General features: G+C 35.5%; 1 long non-coding RNA gene and 1 other non-coding gene across 9 annotated transcripts in view; one reads left to right on the top strand and one right to left on the bottom strand.

The window, feature by feature from the left end:
• Positions 1-18,922, bottom strand: part of LOC111091584 — a 67,056-nt gene extending 48,134 nt beyond the window's left edge. For 4 of the 8 annotated variants that reach the window (XR_005375855.1, XR_005375852.1, XR_005375851.1 and 1 more), the window contains exons 1-3: positions 18,774-18,922; positions 18,005-18,039; positions 16,944-17,006 (exon numbers count right to left, since the gene is read on the bottom strand). This is a non-coding gene — a long non-coding RNA (uncharacterized LOC111091584). Of the gene's footprint in view, positions 1-12,573; positions 12,973-13,015; positions 14,043-15,033; positions 15,763-16,943; positions 17,007-18,004; positions 18,040-18,773 lie in introns of those variants that run through there. The other 4 variants (XR_005375856.1, XR_005375857.1, XR_005375849.1 and 1 more) reach the window with 4 other exon arrangements.
• Positions 16,370-16,476, top strand: LOC119865071. Its single transcript, XR_005375932.1, has one exon. It is a non-coding gene; the product is annotated as a U6 spliceosomal RNA (small nuclear RNA).
• Positions 18,923-19,277: the final 355 nt, after the last annotated feature.

Raw genomic sequence — 19,277 nt, 5'->3', positions numbered from 1 at the left:
ACGATCTCAGGGTCCTGGGATGGAGCCCCATGTCGGAGCAGGGAGGCTGCTTCTCCCTCTCAGTCTGCCCGCCACTCCCTCTGCTTGTGCTCTCTTTCTCTCTATTAAATAAATAAAATCTTAAAAAAAAAAAAAAAAGAAACAGACAAAACAAGCTTAAGGAGGTATAATGACTTAATGTAATGAGGTGTCTTAGGACCCTGAAAAAGGATATTAGGTGAAAATAAGAAAAACAAATCAAGTGTGGACTTTAATTATAATGTATTGATATTGGTCCATTAGTTATGTCAAGTGTCACTTGCTATTATAAGATGTTAAAAATGGTAGGAGATAAAGTTTGGAATAAGAGACCAGTGTTTAAATACTGACCCCTATCACTTTCTGGTTATGCAACTTGGACAATTTACTAAACTCTCTAGGCCTCGAATCTCACTTCTGTAAGATGAGGATAATGTCAGAAACTTCCTCATATGATTGTCGTGAAAATTAAATTAGTAGGGTTCCTAAAACACTTAGGATATTAGTGATACTGCAGTAAGTGTGTATATTTGATAAGTAAAAATGAATTTGGTTTCTAGTTCCCTTTTACTTGCTATTTACGTATCATAAAAAGAGGCAAAATAAGCAACCCTGAAAGCTTGAGATCTGACAGGGATAGTAGATTTTAGCAGGAGTAGCAAATATGCCATAAGCTCATAGGATTTCCATTATTTAAATTGCTGAGGGCCACAGTGAATCTGATATAAAGATGCTAAGGGATCTTGGGAGCTGAAATATTACAGAAAGAGTAAGTCCAGGTGATTACTGAAATTTTGATTAATGTCCTATGTTGTGATAGATTTGATCCTATTCCTAAAAGAATCATCTGGTTAAAAAAAAAAAAAAAAAAAAAAAAAAAAAAAAAAAAAAAAGGAATCATCTGGTTGCATTATTGTTGCATTAAAGTCATAAAAACACAATAAAAGCACATGATTTCAGAGTGTTAAGCCAACAAAAGACTCATGAGGACCAAGAGCCTTTATTAGAGCTGTTTTATTTTAAATGACATTAACTTAAAAATGCATAATTTCAGTATGAATTTTTCTAATGTTCATAATATCATACAACCCAACTTCAAACACAAGTAAATGTGAAATAGAAACACAACGGAGCCAGAAAAAAGAAATAATAAGGTGTGACTTGGGGTGTGGCTGTAAGAATGCATGTGGAAGGCAGGAGAAAATTGCACTAATAATAAGGTCATAATATTCAAGGTACTTGCATAGCTGAGGTGTAAATTTAATTCTGACCTTCCTTGAAGCCAAATTAAAGTAAAACATAGCCTGTTTTACAATCCTTGTTATCAAGGACTAGAAAAGATACCAGAGACATAGAAGGAGCAAAGCTATTGCAAGCAATAAGCTCGAAAATAAAACTCTCACAAACCAAGGTCATAGCTCAACTCAAGAAAATGAATTATTTCAGAAACCAAGATAATATGGTCCAAATTCATGGCTCTTCTTAAAACAAGGATAAAGATAAAATATTTTAATAGTTTTCCTCCTAACACACACAAAGTGGGATGAAAAACCAAAACTTTCTTTTTTTTTCCTATGGTCTACGTTCCACATCCTTGTTCTCACCCACACTAAAGAATGAGCTAAAGTGTAAATGACAGAAAGTCAGTTCCATCCTCTCCAATCTGTGAGGCGAGCAGTTTCCTCAGTGTTGTATTCTTCACAGCTAGCAGTGTCTGACACGCAGTATTTTGTGTAATAAACTATTTAAAATGTTGTCTAAAAATTAAGTCTTGAGTAGTCCTGGGCTAAACTAAGGGGGTATGAGGGCCATCATGGAGATCCCCGAGTGTTGCCTAATCCTCAGACAATTTGTCCAGTGATAAAGCCTGGTGGGAAAGTCTGAAGCAACAAAAGCTAAGTGGGAGGATATTCATGCCCATGTAGATGCCTCCTTCTAGAGAGACAGCTGGGGACTGTACTACAGCAGGAGAGATCCAGAAGATCAGATTCTTCAAACATGTCGCTGAAAACAGATCCAGCAAACAACACTTGGTTCATTAAAAACACATGACCTCTCCAGAGTCATAATGAAGAAGCATGGAATTTCTCCAAAAATTAGGGATCTTTGGTAAGACATTTATGAGGAACTTTGGTCATAGGAGCATGATAAAGAGGCCTTGAGAGCAAAGCAATGAGGACAGGACGCGTAACACGTTTGCGATTGGCAAAAAGTGAACCAGGGTCAGAAAATTCTTGGAGAAACCTCTATACACAAGAGGTTATTATTTTAACTATTATTAAAAATATGTAACTTGCCCGTCACTTCGGAAACAGTAATAATGCACAAATGTGTTTCGACATAATGATTAGAACTATGAGTAGTGACCCCCACACTGAGTTGTATGTAGTCACCCTACAGGTGCATACGATGGTTTGTGGAAAGAATCTAGTGCACCTTCTCCTCCTCCTCTTCCTCTTCATCCTCCTTCTCCTCCTCCTCCTCTCTCTCTCTGTGTATATATATATCAAACACATATGGTCAATATATAAAATATATATCAAATATTTTGATAATTGGTATATAGAGGATTTGTATATTTATAAAAACAGATAAATAAAATATTTGATAATTTGTATATAAAGGATTAGTATATTTATAAAATATATAAATAAATAATATATAAATAATTTAACCATTTATATAAATATGTGCCTGGTATATGTGTGTGTGTGTCTAATCCTTTACTCTTTTCTAATTGGAAACTTGATTTACAATAAATATGTAACATAGCATATTAACAATAGTAATATATTGGTAATATCCCTCACTTATTGAGTGTTTAATATATCCCACCATCATTATTAGTACTTTACGTGTATTCAACAATTCAGTCCTCACAACAAGGATGTGTCTGTACATATGTCGTTACTGAATAAAATTGGTACCATTATTAGTCCATCTCTTAGGATGGAGTTAGCAGTAGGACCCACCGAGAAAATAATTTACCTAAGGCCACACATCTAGAAAATGACAGAGGCATAATTCAAATCTAAGCAGTCTGGCTCCGGAATCGGTGCTGCTGAACTACAGGAATACAGGTGTCTAAGGTATAATTGATAACATATAAGCATGTTTCGGGGTGTGTGCTCAAGAAATCTGATAAAAAAGACCAAAACTATCTTAATGTGTTTAAGATTATTTATCTCATGAGACTAATGAATTAATGAAATGGAAACACTTGATAGTGGTTGCAAGAACTGCTCTAGGATTGAATACAGTTAATACACCAACTCGGCTGCTTTGCAAATATGTGTAAAGCACACACATTCTGTTCAGGGGCACTGATCTGTACGCTGAGGGTAATACTTGATATTTACAGCTCACATACACAGATCATGTCTGCTTGTCACTTTACCATCTTTCTAAGGAGATTGAAAGTCAACACTCCCTGAACACACACAGACACCCACCCACACACACACACCCAAAACATTAAAATTAAGGTTAACCTTGACCTCAGGTTTTTGTGGCAACATCTGGTCCTGTCAATGGTAACATCTTGTGATTAACATTGAGAGAACTGGCCTTGAATCACTATCATATGTGTAAGGAGCTGATTTAGTTTCTAAATTACACGGAAATGGCTTGGCATAACATCTGGTTAATGTGCTACTAAAAATGAATTTCATTTTAATAGATTAAAGTTATATAAGTCTCCTTTGGGAAGAAGAGCAGACAAATTGAATTTTCTCAAAAGTAAGAATTGTGTGTAATACAAATTTCTGAAATGGGAAATTTTTATTAAGTGGGGTGTATGTGATACTTTCAGACGTAAAAATCTAAAATAATGAGTATTTCTTACAATATCTTTTATCAGTTTCCTCTCTTCTTTCAAGAGAACATAGTTTTCTTTCTATTTCTATTTCTTTCTATTGTCTTTTTAGGTACGTATGTATGTATTTTTGGTGCGTATAATGGGAGAATGGAGGGATCTGTTCCATTTCTATCTTTGATGACGGATTTTGGATGAGATTGCTTCATATCTATAATACTGACCTATGATTACTTAAGTCAAGCTCATGTTTCCATCAGAGTTTTTCAATTTTCTGTAGTATCTATTTTACAGATGGTAAATTCAAAATACTTTTGTGAGTGGTTGAGAACTTGATGATGCCTCCTACGTCCTTTCTCCCTTAATTGAGTGTTAAAGTCTATGGATAGACTTAAGGTGAATAATTATATTATGCATATATAAAAATGGGTACATTTTTCTCTGGAGAGGATTTGTGGCTTTCCCAAGATTCTCAAATGAGCAAGCATCAGGAAAAGAAACAGGAATAAGTGTAATGTTTTAGATGAACATTGAATTTCTCAAAAAAGTCATTCCAGTAGCAGTTAGTTTTCTCAGGGTCAGAACTAAGTTGTTACAGGATCTAAACCACTCAGTTAGTGACTTCAGTTAATTGATCTCTAAAGCAAGTACTTTGGAACAAACTCACGTTAAGTGTCTTTTCTAACTAAAAGAGCCAATGAGTGTTTGGATTCATGACAAAGTAGCAAACACTTCTAGCTCATGTGGAGAAATAGAGAAAATATTCTCATTTAAATTTACGTAACCAATGGTTATTTATTTCAACTTTCTAAAGTTATTATTTATTGAAGTTGTTAATAAGTAATAACTTTGTTTCTAAAGTTACTGTTATTTTTAAAGCCAAAGTTATTATTTCTTATATATGGGCTATTTATTAACATTGTAAATTTTAATATATATTTAGCAACTGCCCATAGGACAATGATATGCAATTCTATTTATTAATGGAATTTTGATCGATCCTCAGTCGACTTTTAGGTATTTTCAAGAAATTATTGTGTAAAAGATCTGGTAAATGCTATCTCATATTATTCCTTCTTACTTGGAATCTATTATCTTTTTAAAACAGTATGTGTACACACACACCACGTGTGATGTCCTGTCATTTATGATAGTCCTGTTATGTTTTATACATGATTATAAGATGTGGAAGCTTTCCTGGAATATCTAAGCCCATGAAGAAAAGCAGCAACAAGGTGTCAATATAATTTCATTATATGTATTCTCCTACTTCATTCAATTTTTCATAGATCTTTAATAACAACCTATTAAATTAAAGGCATTTGTAGTATATATTTATTTAGTGAAAAAGAGAAGAGAGCCTAAGTGGCAGAGGGTGGAGGGACAGAAGGAGAGGGAGAGAGAATCCCAAGCAGGCTCCATGCTCAGGGGGAGCTCAACACAGGGTCGATCTTACAACCCTGAGATCATGACCTCGGTCAAAATCAAGAGTTGGATGCTTAAGAGACTGAGCCATGGAGGTGCCCCTAATCTGCGTGCCATTTGAGAAGTGTTTTCTCTGCCCTATTGTCCCATCCTTATTTTCTTTCTCTCTTCACACCTTTGGTTCCATTCTTCATTTAGCTAAAGAGACACCACATACAAATTAAGATAGTATCTCGGACTTCGTGAGGCTTATATTAAACAGTCTGCTAAAAATAGTTTCTTATTCACACAACCCTATGTCTCGCCCATAGTGGTGTGCCAAAATGTATTTAGGCATTATATTTCACATGTCTGGAACTTCACCTTTACTATTAGAATTTATCGTAAGAAATAATTAGATCATTTCAGTGGTTCTCTTCTTAGCTATTCAGTCTGCTTCAAAGCAGTGATTGTCTTCTCCACTAACTTTCAGGACCAAGCATATCACAATATATATATATATATATATATATATATATATATATATATTTAAGTTTTTATTTAAATTCCAGTTAGTTAACTTATGGTGTCATAGTAGTCCCAGGTGTGCAATAGAGTGATTCAGCACTTCCCTACATCACCCAGTGATCGTAGCAGCAAGCACACTCCTTAATCCCCATCAATAGTTTACCCACTCCCCCACCCACCTCCCCTCCAATAACCATCAGTTTATTTCCTGTAGTTAAGAGTCTGTTTCTTGGTTTGCCTTGCTCTCCCATGTTTTTTTTTTTTTTTTTTTTTTTTTATCCCTTTGCATGTTTGGTTTGTTTTTTACACTTCCACATATGAATGAAATCATATGGTATTTGTCTTTCTGTGACTGATTTCTTTCCCTTAGCACAATAGTCTTCAGCTACAGCTATGTCATTGCAAGTGGCAAGATCTAGCATGTCATATTTTTCTTGCAAGTACTTTAACTGGGTGTATTATTGTGATATATATAGTAAATTACATAACAACGGGCACCAACCAACAGGACTGATGCTGCTTCTATGCTTGAGTCCAGGAATGCTCTGTTGGAAGAGTTATTAACCATTTAGTGTCTGGATAATAGCAAGTCCAGGCAATTCAGAGGAATGGGCCAGGATGACCTACGTAGTGACTATTTACCAAGTAATACAGAAGCATTTCAATATTTTAAGCATTCTTAATGCTATCCTGGCACATACATTTATATAACAGTCTTCTTTATAGCAGATTTGTCTCTCCACCTGTGCTGTTTATTGCTCATCACTCTCACTAGATAATATTCTCCAACACCATAAACACTGTCTCTGTTCTAAGAACCAAACTATAATAACTAGAGATGACTAATGAATAAATAGATTACCTATACTGGTGCTTGATATTTCACTATATATGTCTTCTATTAAGAAAAAAAATGTCCTAAAAAAAATGTCCTATACTCTCTTCCAAAGTACCTAGAATTATTTTTTACCGATTTTTTTTTAAGATTTTATTTATTTACTCATGAGAAACAAAGAGAGAGAGGCAGAGACATGGGCAGAGGGAGAAGCAGGCTCCCTGTGGGGAGCCCAATATGGGACTTGATCCCAGGACCCCAGGGTCATGACCTGAGCTGAAGGCAGATGCTCAACCACTGAGCCCCCCAGGTGTCCCATTTTTTTCTTGATTTGTATTTGGAAAGCCTAGTTTTTATATTTGTTTTTTTATTTTTTAATTTTTTGTATATTTTTTATTGGAGTTCAATTTGCCAACATATAGCATAATACCCAGTGCTCATACTGTCCAGTGCCCCCCTCAGTGCCTGTCACCCAGTCACCCCATCCACCCGCCCACCTCCCCTTCCACTACCCCTTGTTCATCATCCAGAATTAGGAGTCGCTCATGTTCTGTCTCCCTCTCTGATAACTCCCACTCATTTTCTCTCCTTTACCCTCTAATCCCTTTCACTATTTTTTATATTCCCCGTATGAATGAAGCCATATAATGTTTGTCCTTCTCTGATTGACTTATTTCACTCAGCATAATACCCTCCAGTTCTATCCATGTTGAAGCAAATGGTGGGTATCCGTCCTTTCTGACAGCTGAGGAACATCCCACTGTATACATAGACCACATCTTTATCCATCATGTGTTGATGGGCACCGAGTCTCCTTCCACAGTTTGACTATTGTGGACATTGCTACTATAAACATCGGGGTGCAGGTGTCCTGCCGTTTCACTGAATCTGTGTCTTTGGGGTAAATCCCCAGCAGTGCAATTGCTGGGTCGTAGGGCAGGTCTATTTCTAACTCTTTGAGGAACCTCCACACAGTTTTCCAGAGTGGCTACACCAGGTCACATTCCCACCAACAATGCAAGAGGGTTCCCCTTTCTCCACATCCTCTCCAACATGTGTGGTTTCCTGTCTTGTTAATTTTCCCCATTCTCACTAGTGTGAGGTGGGATCTCATCATGGTTTTGGTGTGTATTTCCCAGATAAGCCTAGTCTTTATAAGTAGGAACATTCCACCTAGTTGAGAACTTGGCAGAGCTTGAATCCACTCCCATAACAGAAGAAAGAATACTTCTCAAGGATTTATTATGGATCATCATGAAGTTAACCTGACAGACAATAGCTATGGTTTATTAATACTATAAAATATTAATATTAAAAATTAATACTATATAAAATCTTGCTAAGGAGCTAAGGATAAAATACATAACTAAATTGTATAGATGCTGGGGATCCCTGGGTGGCTCAGTGGTTTAGTGCCTGCCTTCCACCCAGGGTGTGACCCGGGGTCCTGGGATCGAGTCCCACGTTGGGCTCGCCCCAGGGAGTCTGCTTCTCCCTCTGCCCCCCGCCCCTCTCTCTCTCTCTCTCTCTGTGTCTCTTATGAATAAATAAAAATTTTTAAAAAATTTTTATAGATGCCACAATTACTAAGTCCGTAGTTAATATATTCCATAGATACTTTTATCTAATTGAGTATTATTGAAGATAATGGTCTTTTCTTTTTTGACTGTCACCTTTTTAAATTTAAATTTAAATTCAGTTAAGTAACATATAGTGTACTAGTTTCAGAGGTAGAGTTTTGTGATTCATCAGTTGCATGCAACACCCAGTGCTCATCCTTCATGCCCGTCACCCAGCTACCTCATCCCCCCACTCCCCTCCCCTCCAGCAACCCTCAGTTTCCTATAGTTAAGAGTCTCTTCTGGTTTGCCTCCCTCTCTGATTTTGCTTATTTTATTTTTCCCTCCCTTCCCCTTGATCCTTAATTTTGTTTCTTAAATTTCACATATGAGTCAAAATCATATGGTATGTGTCTTCTCTGATTGACATATTTCACTTAGCATTGTACCATCTAGCTCTATCCATATCTTTACAAATGGCAAGGTTTCATTCTTTTTGCTGGGTGAGTAATATTCCATTGTGTATATACACCACATCTTCTCTCTCTCTCTCTCTCTCTAATGTGCCTAAATACCATTTCTCTTCCTTTTTAATTTATTTTTTGCTTTTGTCATTTTTAAAAAGACTTATTTATTTATTTGAGAGAGTGAGAGAGAGAGAGAGAGAGAGAGAAGTGGGAGGGGCAGAGGAAGACGGGAGAGAGAATCTCAAGCAGATTCCTGCTGTGTGTGGAGCTAAATCTGGGGCTCAACCCCACAACCTTGAGATCATGACCTGAGTTGACACCAAGACTTGGACTCAACCAACTGAGCCACCCCGGTGCCCCTACCCTCCCTTTTTAATGTAGCATTTAACTCTCTAATGTACTATAATTATGTTTTTTGAGATTTTAAAAATTTATTTGTTTACTAAGCATTGCTTATATCCACCCTCTTGAATATACACTAGATCAAGCAAGGAATCATGTCTCTTGTTCACTGATGTAAACATTTAAAACATAGAAGGGCCTTCATAAATATTTAGTTGAATGAATATATGATTGTTACACTGTGATATGCCATAGAAAGTTGTAGGATTTTAGATCCTGTAGTAAAAGTTGTTATCAAAACACTTCAATGGAAAAAAAAAACACTTCAATGGAATTGAGTTAGTGCTCAATAAATAATACATACAATAATAATAGTACTAATCTTAATATAAAGATATATGGTCTCATGTTTTTGGTAATCCGATTGCTACCAATTTATTTGACATCTAATCATCTTGTTTCCCAGATATAAAATTTTCCTCAAGTATCGGAGTCATTTTCTGTAATATTGTTGACATTTTTTATATCTCTCCTAATTTTTATTCTATTTGTTTTATCAATTTGTTACATCAGTTACCAAGAAAATTGTGTTAAAATCTTAAAATCTATCATGTTTGTGAATTTGTCCATTTATCCTTCTAGTTTTGAGAGTCACCTTTTAATTGTAAAACAGATAACTTCCAAAATATATTTGCTAATGATGCATATGTTATACTTACATTTTCAAATATACGTCAGTATAAACATTAAGATTAAAAGAAATTTCATGGACCAGTTGCAATCAAGAATTATTTACTCAAATAAGGATGTGTGCACATATGATAAAGTATAGATCTCTTCAGTGGATAAGCTAGAAAGGGAGAAGTTACGGAATCTGGCTTAAGACTCTTGAACCCATATTTTAAAAGACTAATAAATTTAAAATGGATATTTAATAGATAAATTGAGTTAAAAAGTTATATAATATAGCACATTTACTTAGTGTACAAGGAAATATGAAAATGAAGAAATCACACTGTTTTTTTTTTTTTTAAATGTTTATTTATTTATGATAGTCACAGAGAGAGAAAGAGAGAGAGGCAGAGACACAGGCAGAGGGAGAAGCAGGCTCCATGCACCGGAAGCCCGATGTGGGATTCGATCCCGGGTCTCCAGGGTCGCGCCGTGGGCCAAAGGCAGGCGCTAAACCACTGCGCCACCCAGGGATCCCAACACTGTTATTCTAAAAATAGATTTCAAGGAGGAGGGCAAGGACTTGAGTTCTGATTCTGGTTCTATCTCCAAGCACATAAGCCTGAAAATGATGTTAGTTCTCCATATTTCCATCACCCCTCACCCACGAAGAAGGAATAACAATGTCATTCTATCAATCTGATGGGTAACGCTGATATTGAGGCATTAGATCAAGTTAGATCCTAGAAGTATAATACAATTGACAAGCATAAAATATTTTGCAAATGCCAAATTTTCTTAAAATCATTTAAACTGTTAAAAACAGTTACCCAGAAAAATCTCCCTAATTTGAAGGTCTATATGCCCCCCCTCTGCGTATTTCAGCATTATTTACAGTAGGCAAACTATGAAAGTTGTGTTAATTGTCCATCGATAGATGAATGGATAAAGAAAGGTGGTCTATATACACAATGGAATATTATTCAGCCATATAAAAGAATGAAATCTTGCCATTTGTAAAGATGGATGGAACTAGATAGTATTATGCAAAGTGAAATAAGTCAGAAGAGAAAGACAAATACTATTTGATTTTACCCGTATGTGTAATTTATGAGACAAAACAGAGGAGCAAAGGAAAAGAGAGAGAGAAACCAAGAAACAGACTTTTAACTATAGAGAATAAACTGAGGGTTACAGAGGGGAGGTGGGTGGGGAGATGGGTGAAGTAGGGGATTGGGATTAAAGAGCACACTTATCATGATAATAAAATAAAATAAAATTATAAAAAATGTGAGAAAGTGAATGGAAACCTAAACTGTGACCTGCTTATGCAGTGGAAAGCTACTAGTTATTACATCAATGACCTACTGAAATACACCGCATAATGAATGGATCTCAGGAATATTATGCTGAATGAATGGAAGAAGTTTATAATTTGAATGGAAGAAGTTTATAATTTGAATGGAAGAAGTTTATTCATATGAATATTCTAGAACAGGAAGAAGTTTATTCTGGAATATTCTAGAATTCTACAGTTTTAGAATCAGAAAAAAATTTCTCTGGGGTGATGGAAATGTTCTATAATCTGGTTGCATTAGTTCTTATATGGATTTAGATATTTGTCAACTATAAAGCTGTACTCTCAAATCTACACATTTTTTTGTATTTGGTATATAAGTCATAATTTAATAAACTATGTTTCAATATAGCATGGTTCTTCAAAGATAAATAGACAAACCACTTAAAAATTAGAAAAAACAAAAAAAATGAAATCATAAAATGTGAGATTCAGCAGAAAAGTCTTTTTTCATTTACTTGTTTACTTTAATTTTTTTTTAAATGTTTAATAATGAACTCTGGAGTAAATATCTTTGCTTTATAGGGTCTGAGTATAATTTTTCTCTATATTTGACAAAGGCCTTTCAGCACATTATTGTATATAGAACTTAAAATACACATAATTCACAATAAGATTATCTGGGGCTTATTCCAGTCTCTACAAAGCATGATCACAATCTTTGTGTTCATACAAGACTTAAAGATCGAAACACAATAAGCTGTTCTGTTTGCCTGTGGGATAATATCGAGTTTAGATCAGTGATTTTGGCTTTCATAAAAAATATTTATAATTATATCCCCATTTCTTAGCCTTATTGCTTCCTCATAAACCTCTGAAAAGACTGATTTCCACTGAACTGCTTCATTTGGCATTGCTCTTGTCTTACAGTTAGAGAGGTCACATATCAGAAATAAGAGCTCTCAGGTAGGGCCGAAATGTTTATCCAGCTTGCCTTAACGGTTACATTGATTTTGTCTACTGCAGTCCCCTCAGCACTTAATTTGTTTTTGTATCGTGATCTGGAATTCACAGCTAGAAAATTAACAAATAAACTCCTTTAAATTGAATTTTTGTTACCGAACATGAGAAAAATCCATTTTTTTTTGTTTACTCTGGCAGTTCAGTAGGTTAAACATTACAAAGAGACTCTAGAAATTTTATTGTTCCTCATCCTTTAATCATCCTTAAGTCACTCATTTATCCATCCATTACTTCACTGGGTTTTCCATTTATCACTTCAGTTACTTGCAAGTAGTCAACCCAGCTACTTGCCATCCCGCCCATTAATCCTTCGTCTTCCGCTCATTACATACCTCCAGTGCGTCATCTGTGCATCTGTATCAGGGCGTATCTACACACTTACCAATCCATCCATCGTCCATCCTTCATCCATCCACTCATCCACCTAACTTGGCATCCACCTAGCCACCCCACATTAGTAAAACAGATTGTGAATTTGGCCTAGTAGAGATTTCGGGAAAAAGAAAGAATCTCCTTTTATTTATTTATTTATTTATTTATTTATTTATTTATTTATTTTAAGAAAGAATTTCATAATTTTTTTCATAAAACTTATCTCACACAAGAGAGGAGGTGAAGCTTATTATTATTACATTTTTTTAAAGTTGTAAATGATTTTCAGCTAACTTTCTGATGTTCATCTTTTCATCCCTATTTACTTAAATCATGAATATTCATAGCAATGTGGTTACATAGATAAGCAACTACTTGTGAAATCTGAGGAAATTACAGATACCTTGGGTTCGATCCAAAATTTCAGTTTAGAATATCCAGCAATTTAGCCTCAGCAGCAAATATTTTGACAACTCCACATTGATTTAGGTGCATAGCCAGTATTCAGAACCACCGGCTTCTGAGAAATCTTACAGTGCAGTTTTCATCCAATAGTATGTTTCCATAACTCACCTCAGGAGAACATAGGTATAGGTCTGAATCAGGCTTACCATACAACATAAATCTCACGTTGTGCAAAGCTATACAAAAATAAATATGAACCAACATATTTAATCTGTGTTTACAGTTGTTAAAAAAAAAAAAAACCTGCACATGTTAATGAAATGGCATGTTTTATAACAGACTTACATTTATCAAGAAAAAAAAAAGATTAGATTTCTTTATAGTTGACTCTCCTTACAGTTTTATAGAGAGCTCCTTCTCCATTTTCCAGGAGGAAATAATACCGGAGACATATTTCTGGATAATCTGGTCACAGCTCATTAAAGCAGGAGAGGTGTTTTTGTGAGTGGTGGGTTGAGAGTCTAAAATTCATTGATCCTTTTTTCTCTCTCTTTCTATTCTGCAAAGTTAAGGTAAATCATCTGCAGCCTGGTGATTTCTTTATTCTTCTGTTGAAACTCCCCTGTGTAATAAATATCCCTCCCCAAACTCTGTATAATAAGCAGAGTTGATTTACAGCCTAAAAAGCCTGCTTTCTAGAAGCATTTGTGGAGACTTTCTCTCTGTCTTGCTTTTAGGATTTTATGAATATTAGACTGTAATTTGCTCTGTAGCTGGTCTGGAATCTTTCAAACCCAATCAATTCTCATACGCAGATATAGATTGAGGACGCCAAGAGAAGAAATGGAGAAACAAATATGATATAAAACTTTTGTGGCCTAATAGTCATTGCTGGTAAGTCTGGGAAGTTAGCTAAGGGGATGGTTCATGGAGAACTTTCAATGCCATGGGAAAGAGGCCTGGCTTCATCCTATAAGGTTCAGGAAGCTATGAGGGATTTGAGAGAGGAGGAAATGAACCCATCTGCATTTTGGACAGACAACTATTCAAGCTACAGTATGGGAGACACTATTCATGCTGCTTAAGTAGTCCATGGAGGAGAGGACTGAGGCAGGGGGAATTGTGTGGTAGGCCCTGCAGTGATTCGGAGGAAACAATAATTAATTAGTTAATTTAAATTCATTTTAATTTTGTGTCATCATAAATACATGTGCGATCACTTTTGGCATGACTCTTAGATCTCCTGCTTCGCTAATTCCCAGAATTAGACAAGTAAGATCCTCTGCTTCATCGTTTTGGGGTTTTCCTATTATTAAAAACAGCAGGGAGAAAGATGTGGAAGGGAGGGATGCATTTTGACATGTGAGTACGTTGCTAAGTCTCTGAAACTGGCAAATAGGAGTCCGTTCTGAGAAATATGCTTCTCACCAGTGGCAACTGGTGGTTCATTCTGAGATGTTTTCCAGGTTGCAAAGGACTTAGGATTTCACTGCAAAGATTTCAGGGGAAAGTATTTGCCTTTGCTGCTTTCGGCCTCAATGCTCTGAGTCCTTGCTCTGAGTTCATTGCTCATGAACTTTGCATGGATGCAGGAATGAGCATATGAATCTTATTTAAGATGCTCTATCCAGGGGCACCTGGGGGGCTCAGTGGTGGAGTGTCTGCCTTTGGCTCAGGGCATGATCCTGGGGTCCTGGGATCGAGTTCCCCACCTGCTTCTCCCTCTGCCTGTGTCTCTGCCTCTCTCTGTGTCTCTCACTAATAAATAAATACAATCTTTTTTTTAAAAAAGATGCTCTATCCCTATCAATTTTCAGTTAAATTCAGAAAGCTATACCCAAACTGAGTAGTAAAGCTTAAGATCTTTAGCCTGCCATACAAGGGTTCCAATATCTTCTCAACTTCCACCAGGCTGCCTCTGATCCCTGAGCTATTTGTCTTTTCCAAGCTCTCTGAGTGGCTCTGTCTCTGTGCATTTGTTCAAGCGATGACCTCTGTCTCGGTGTCCCCTCCCCCATTCCTACACTCCGGTGGCCCCTCTTTCTAAATTCACTTCACAGTTTAATTTCTCTCTGAAATATTTCTTACACTCCTCAACCATTTCAGCCCCCTCACGCTACCCCCCAATCTATGCAGTCTTCCAACGCCACACTTTTCCAGCTTATTCTGAGAATTTTACGAATTTTAATGCACACATGATCAGCAAATCAGCATTTAAGTTTACTTAAGAGAGGCTCAAAAAAGCAATCAGATTATTTTAGAAAAAAAAAAAAAAAACTCCTATGTATATAATCAAAATTAGAGCTTCCATCTGTTAATCCCAGAAAAAATACATGACAGGCCATCGATACGAAAAATGTAATCCTTCAGATCTTTTTCCAGATGGCAATTGGCAGCAACCAAGTTAATGAATTGCATTTAGTGCTTGTTCTCAATACCCATTTCACTTCTTTAATAAAGAAGCTTATGGAAAACTTTTATTTGGACAAAATATTCCAGGGATGATTTCATTTCAGAAAAGCTATAAAGAGCTTGCTTTTGGTAGCCTGCTACCTACCAGAGACCATAAGCTGAGTCCCCTCTTGAATGAGCTGAAGAAGCTTTTGCTTCTACAAGGTTTAAATAAACAAAACAAATGTTTTACCTCAGGTGAAATGATTGAATTGCTCTCTGCTCACCTACAGGGCAGCTGTGTAGCTAGAGGAACAACTGGCCTGGAATATATTCCACATAACACAAAGATTGAAAAGTACGAGGCTCTGAGTTAAAAAAAAAGTGCAACATATATCTTGAAAGGGAAAAAGTAATAATTTTAGATTCTGATAAAGTAGTCTGAAAGCTCCTTGAGAAATACAACATTTTTGAAAAGTGGGTAGCAGTTCATTAATAGTTTATAGAAATTTGTAGAAAGAGAATATTTCCATGTCAGGAGTACACTCGCAACAACACTTGACTATTACCAGCTTCACTAAAATTCCAAACTTCTAGTTGTTGACACGTAGTGGGAAATGTAGGATATACCCAAACTGTCAAGTGGGGTAAAGGAGAGATTATTCAATGCCAAAGAAGACACGAAGTGAAAAGTTATTGGTATTTATAGTTTCAGACTCTTTTTGCCTTTTAATTGCTGCCTAAGTGGCAGGAGTTCCTGGCATTAACATGACTTTAATAACCTCCTTAAATATCAACCTGTCTCACCCTCCTTTTCCCATCTGCCTTCAACTGTACCATGAACAACCCAGTGCCTTCTCATTTCTGCTGAAAATGCAAACCCTCCTGGGAATGGGAACCAGGTACATGATTCAGTTAAATTCTCCTTCCGAGGGGGATTTGAGAAATTGAACATAGAGGACAAAGAAGTTAGGCACTGAGGATAGAAAATGAAACAAAACTCGAAACCAGGAAGAAGAAGGAGGAAGGGGTGCAAGGAGGATGAGAAGAAAAGTAAAAGCATGAGTGCAAGGATGAGACCTTGTCTCTCTCTATAGATGGGAACCCATATTTTCTGTCCATATCTACAACATCAGTTTTTGCTGAGAAAGGGATATGCATTTCCTAACAAAACTAGAAAGGGGAAAATAGCTTGATTATAGTGCACCAATTTCTAACCACCGAAATTAAAATAATAGTGGGGTGCTCGCTTCAGCAGCACATATACTAAAATTGGAACGATACAGAGAAGATTAGCATGGTCCCTGCGCAAGGATGACACGCAAATTAGTGAAGTGTTCCATATTTTTTAGAAATGACAAATACCCACCATTTGCTCTGATGTGGAGGGACCTGGAGGGTATTATGCTGAGTGAAATAAGTCAATCGGAGAAGGACAAACATTATATGGTCTTTCATTTGGGGAATATAAAAAATAGTGAAAGGGAATAAAGGGGAAAGGAGAAAAAATGAGTGAGAAATATCAGAAAGGGAGACAGAACATGAGAGACTCCTAACTCTGAGAAACGAACTAGGGGTAGTGGAAGGGGAGGTGGGCAGGGGGTGGGGTGACTGGGTGACAGGCACTGAGGGGGGCACTCGATGGGATGAGCACTGGGTGTTATGCTATATGTTGGCAAATTGAACACCAATTAAAAAATATATTTGAAAAAAATTTTAAAAATAAAAAATAAATTTGATTAGGTGAGATAATATCTTCAGTATCTTCCAGTTTTAACATTGATTTTATATATTAAAGATATTTAAGATAACCTACCTTCTGCAAATGTAACTGTCACAGTCTCTCTGAGTTATGCCCATTATCTGTAGTCCATTGAAGCTGAAATGAGAACATTTTTTTCAGTAAAAACAATAAAGCATTTATATGAAAAAAACAAAAATAAAATAAAATAAAATAAAATAAAATAAAATAATAAAATAATAGTTGGGACAATCCTTTTAATACTCTGCCTTGGCTGAATGAGCCTCATGTTAGGTGCAATGGGATTTATAAATTTCATTCCCATGAATTATTAATTTGGGCTCATTGATTTGGATTAAGTCTTTATAATCTTAGCCTCCTACACTATTGTCTGACATTCAGAAGACATTACAAACCATCATTAGTTGAATTGATGGGTTAATTTTATTACTAAATTCCTTAAAAGTGAGAGAAGAACCCCCTTTTTCCAGAATGTTAAAGTCCAGACTTCAAATACGTAGACATATAGAGCAAATGGTTCAGTTCTAACAAACATATTGCAGTGCATTTATGTTACAGAGAACTAGTATAAGAAGAATCTAGGCATTAGTAAACAGAAAAGCAGATATAAATATTCTCCAAGGAAAGAAACATACAGATGATTCTTAGAAGTCTAAAAAGTGCAGGGAAGGTTAGATTATTTTTTCTAAATGTCATGTTAGGTGAAATGCTCTCACTGAAGAGACATTTTTATGAATGTGATAATAATTCATTAATTACGCAAAATTTTTCTTTACAAATTTAGTTTTATACAAAAGTTTTACAACCCACATCTTGAAGTTCTTATCTATGAATAAAGCCTATGGTATTAGTATTATTTTTTTGACATTCCAATTTTTTAATCAGTTAGTAATAAATGTATGGACTTCCTCCAAACAGAAGTCCAGAAAAGCATTTTATCAAAAAGCAAAATTGATGACATCCAGACAGAAGTAAATTGAGTTTCTATTTTTCAGATTGGATAAAAACAATTGGTGCCATTTAGCGACTAGCAGATCATTCAGATGGTCCACTGGAATCATCCATTATGTCTAAACAGAATCAGAGAAATATAAATATAGGAGCTTGGTACTCACAGATCTCACATGTTTGGGTAGAGTGCAGTATGAACCTAAGATAAACAATTAACACCATGTAGTTTAATAGATTATATATATATGATATATAGACACAAAATAAATGTACACACATGTAGCTTTAATTACATACATAATGTATATATGCATACACGTTAGGAAAATTATATACATATTAAGAACAATAAAAGATACCTATGATTATTGCCCTCTTTTACATTATCCTATGAGAAATTCAAGTAGCAGATAAACCTATGAGTTTTGATTCCATTTTTTAAGACAACGATACAAAGTATATATGTACATGTGTTTGGCTACATGAAATTTTAGAAATGAGGAAAAGCATATACTCGTTTGTTAAATATCAGACTATTATATTGCATGAATGTCTAGAAAATGAAACTGTATCTGTAATTAAAATTCAAATTCATATGTCTAAAGATTCCAGAAGCATTTATTTAAAGACTGGAAGGCAAAATATGCAAATGGAAACCTCTACTTGATTAGCTTATGTGATTATAGGTAATTTTCTTCATCAATTTATTATTTATGTTACTTTCTGTTATTTACAGAGTTATGTCATTTTAATAGAGTTTAATATGTCAATATAGTTACAAAATAATCTATATGGTTATATATTTCAATACAGACTTCAAACTTAAATTTAAACACTAAAACAGAATTAAAGAAAATGTATTATATCAGTGTAATATTATTGAAGATGCTGCTGGTAATGCATAAAAAGAAGAAAGTAATAAAGAGTTGAGACCTGAATGGGTTCTTCTGTAGTTTTTGCTATTTCTATTTAGGATCTGTTCCCTTGTCTGAACTAAAAGCTGACTGTCAGAGTTTTTCTGGGTTCCTAGTGTCTGAAAGTGCCCTACTTGGAGTTGGTATTCAGGGAATATTTGTCACTAAAGGTGATTCCAAAGTAGAGTGACTCAGAATTCAGAACCTTGGTGTGACAGTGTTTATTACTTCATCATAACAACAACTGCAAATCATAAGGAGTTGTTTTGAAAAAAAAAATCTGAAATTTCCACTAGTTTGGTCCTCACAGAACTCCTTAAGAACACAAAAGAGGAAACATTTTATAAATAAAATGCAATGGTATTAAGGCATGTCATTCCTCTGATGTCGGGCTTTCTTGAAAAACCGCAGCAGATTATTTTAAAAATCCACAGCAATGTACTCCCCCAAGATACTGTATCTCTTAGTGATAATCTTTATGCCCCTATTATGGTGGTTCATATCTCTGCCCTTTCACTAGATT

Source organism: Canis lupus, chromosome 21, assembly GCF_011100685.1.
Source record: "Canis lupus familiaris isolate Mischka breed German Shepherd chromosome 21, alternate assembly UU_Cfam_GSD_1.0, whole genome shotgun sequence".
NCBI classification, from domain to species: domain Eukaryota; kingdom Metazoa; phylum Chordata; class Mammalia; order Carnivora; family Canidae; genus Canis; species Canis lupus.
Note: the sequence above shows the minus strand (reverse complement) of the source record. Positions and strands in the feature narration are given on the sequence as shown.